The sequence below is a fragment of the Elephantulus edwardii genome, unplaced genomic scaffold, assembly GCF_000299155.1.
Source record: "Elephantulus edwardii isolate Elephantulus edwardi_28Jun2011 unplaced genomic scaffold, EleEdw1.0 scaffold00041, whole genome shotgun sequence".
Classification (NCBI taxonomy): Eukaryota; Metazoa; Chordata; class Mammalia; order Macroscelidea; family Macroscelididae; genus Elephantulus; species Elephantulus edwardii.
Window position 1 is genome coordinate 4,648,612 of NW_006399791.1, and position 3,836 is coordinate 4,652,447.

General features: G+C 43.0%; 1 pseudogene; it reads right to left on the reverse strand.

Moving 5' to 3' along the window:
* Positions 1-1,010: 1,010 nt before the first annotated feature.
* Positions 1,011-1,554, reverse strand: LOC102861154 (annotated as a pseudogene).
* Between the last annotated feature and the right edge of the window lie 2,282 nt (positions 1,555-3,836).

A 3,836-nucleotide genomic window follows, 5' to 3' on the forward strand; every position in this document is an offset into this window, starting at 1 on the left:
GGAAGGTGGTTCAAATCTACCAGCTTCTCCTCTCATGTCATTTTTAAGCCTCTGGAAGCCCACTGGAGGGTCTGTTATGAATCGGTTCTGACTTGACAGCAATGAGAGGGTTTAGTAAAATAAAGAAGTTACATATTTCTATGTTTATAGATGTTTCTGTGGGCACGATGAAGGTGATATTCGCATACACAACCAGTCATAACCACTGGCTGGGTACCCAGGACTCTTTTTTTTTTAAAAAAAATTAATTTTAATGAAAGTTTACAGAGACTTTGGATTTCCATTCATTCATTGTTGCACTTTTCTCCCTGCCCAACCTCCCCCCACCCTGAGTTCATTCTTTTCTTTGATAAGTAAAATTTTCATTGTTATACAATCCCTCCCCCGAGGTCCACTCCACTGTGCAGCCTTTGCTCTAGACTCCTGTCATGATAAAAATACCTAATCCCTTATAAACAGTTTTCTCCCTCATCTGTTTCAATGCAGTATAAATAATTTATCCCATATTTCTCGGTCTCCCCCCAACCCCGAGGTCAGGCCCATTTTACAACAGTGGCACCATGCAGTATTTGGAGGACTCGTTTTGGGGTTTTTTTGTTTGTTTGTTTTTTCTCTGACTTAAGATATTTATTAGTGTTTACACAAACAGGCTTTAACCACTAATTCAGAAGTAAGAGTTTGGTTCCCCATTCCCCCAACAAAAATGCTTTCTTCAGTATGACTATATTTAAATCAGAATTCCATACAAATAGGATATATGTCTTAACACAATAAAGGAAGGAAAGAATATTTTATATTACACAGAAGAGACATTCAGTTGGTTCAAATAATATTACTTATCCCCCAAGCCCAATACTCGTGTTTTCATATTTATTACAAATGATGTCATCAGTCCAGGATACGCCAGCAGTCAAGCAGTTTTAACATCAAGTAGTGTGATGCACACTCATCTGTTTCCAAAGGGAATTTTCATTTGTAACCTTCCTTTCAGAGGAACAGAAGCAGTCTAATTACTGTCTGCTCTTTAAAGTTTCAACTAACCATGCCATTGCTTCATCAAGACCCGTGCCTTTGGTTGCTGATGTTTTGAATATTTGCCATTTTCGGTCCTTCAAGACAGGCAACCCCAGTGCATTTGCCATCTCAGAAGGAGTCATGGCCTGTTCCATGTCCTGCTTATTTGCAAACGCCACTAACATGGCTTTTCTCAGCTCTTCTTCCTCTAACATGGCAACTAACTCTGATTTGGAAATGCCAGTTCAGTCTCGGTCACAACTGTCAACTATATAAATGACTGCATCTGTGTTTGGATGATAACATCTCCAGTATGGCCTGATACTTGTCTGTCCTCCTAAATCCCAAACTTGGAATTTGAGATTTTTGTGTTACTGTCTCAACATTAAATCCAATGGTGGGAATAGTAGTAATGACTTCTCCAGCCTGTAGTCTGTACAAAATCGTGGTTTTCCCTGCTCCATCTAACCCCAAAATGAGAATCCTCATTTTCCGAGTTCCAAACAGACTGGAAAAAATACTTGAGAGAAAACCTCCCATGATGAGCCTGTCTGCTTTTGCTGATGCTCAGAAACGGGCCTCGGCCTCGGCAGCGACTCCTACTTGAGCCCACACGGCGCCACAGCCGCGCTCCTTGGCCTAGGATCCAGGTACCGTGGCCGTTTCCTTGGAAGCCTGTTCAGCCAGCAACTTCCTTGTCGGCCTCCCGGCAGGGGCCAAGACTCATTTTTTAAGATTGTCTTATTCATCATTAGCATATTATGTCACACAAAATGTATATTAACAAAGACTTTTTTTTTAAATAGGATCAACACACACATAAAATTACCCTGAAACTTGTAGCTGTTAGCAATTGGAGCAGCTTTATTTACCTCATCTAGACAAAGAGGCTGGGAATCCTGTAGGGAGTTAAAGGCGCCGGTAGTGGAAAAAAACCATGAGATCATCTTCACATTATCCCCCAGAGCTGTCTCAGGAGAAGTCCGTGAAGCCCAGAGAAAATCTAAGTGATAATTAATACATGGGACTCTGTCTCCCTTAGGGACAGGTATGAAAACACCAACTAAATCAGCCTGTCTACCCACCAGGGCGCTGCCCAAATACTGTGAGCTGTGCCTCTTCCGTCCAGCCAGCCCATCTAAGTTCTGAAGGCATAAAAGCATAAGGAAGATGCTCTTGAACTGTGGTGCTGGCAGAGAACATTGCATATCCCCTGGACAGTCAAAGGTACAAACTGTCTTAAAGGAAGTACAACCAGGGTTCCCCTTAAAGGCAAGGCTGGTGAGGCTTCATCTCACATACTTTGGGCATGTTGTCAGGAAAGGTCAGTCCCTATGAGGGTGGAGAGTTGGTGAAGGAGAGGAAGGCCTTCTTCAAATCAAATGGATTGACATGGTGACCGTGACAATGGGATTAAGTCCAGGGTAGATTGTGAGGATGGCGCAGGGACAGGGTCACAGAGTTGGAGTTGACTCAATGGCACCAAACAAGAACTAACAACAACACAGGCGACATTGCCAGGCACAGTACCAAGTCCTCTAGGTTAAACTTTCACTTGATTCTACAAACAGGCTCTCAAATCACCTATTAGCAATTTGGGTGGAAGACTTACCACTCTTCCTTAATCAGCTCTTCTCATACCATCATGTAAAGCGTAGGCTCTGCAGGCTTCAGTCTCTTACTTTTACACTTTGACAGCCTTGACAGCTGGGTGACAGAATGTTCATCTGGTGCCCTGAAATCCCAGAGGGTTTCAGCCACCCGAGTCCCTTCCTCCTCAAGCCTGGCATACTCCCATAGTGTACAACCTTACAGATGAGACCCAGGCAACCAGTTTGGCACTGGGCCATTCTTTCCTGGAATGTCCAAGTCAGGGGATGCTGGGGGCTTGCAGTGGAGTTAATCAGACTACTAGAAAGGAGAAGGTATTTGCCCCAGGGGGATAATTGACTACTAGAATCTAGTTTTGATCTGGCTTCATAAACATCTACTACAGCAGAGGTCAAGAGAAATCTTTGTTGAAAATTTGTTAAGTGGTCACATCTGGGTAGATGAGTCTTAAAAAAATTTTTAAACTTTTTACTGTGATTTGAATGAATATTTACAAATTGGTTTTCCATTCAACAACTCATACACATTATGTATTTTCTGACACTGTAACTCCTAAATAGTACAAGTGTTCTCCACACAGTCCTGCATGTTGATTTTCATTCCTCCTTCTGAGCCTGACCCGTGGGCAGACGCCGTCCTCTGGATCCTGTATTGTCCGGGAGGTGAATCCTGGGGTGACTTCCGCTCCAGGCTTGGAGGGCGACTAGGGGCCATCATCTCAGGAGGCTGTCAGTCTCTTTCAGACCAGGAAGCATGAGTTTTGTCATCATTTAAAGGATTTTGAGTTTTGTTTTACATTTTCCTCCTCCCACTGTGCCCCCTTTCACAGTGGTGACTGGCCCTGTCCAGTTCTTCCGGTCACATGGTCCATTAGGCCTTTGGATTTATAGTCTTTTCTTTCTTTCTTCTTTGTTGCACCTTTGATGGCCGATCACAGGGTTTTTAGACAACAGTCGAGTCTCACAAATGCAGGATGTGAAACACTGTCTTGTAGAATGTCGTTATGTGCTGTCAAGTCAGAACTGATCCGTAGCTAACCTTCCAGTGGGTTTTCAGAGGCTGTGAATCATACTGGAGATGGCCCACCATTCTCCCTTGAAGCAGCTGGTGGATTCCAACTGCATACGAACATTTATGCCTAATAATATATTAAGTATTAACACTTATTATTAGGGGTATTTTCTCCCATGGGTCTTTTTTTAAAAAAAAAT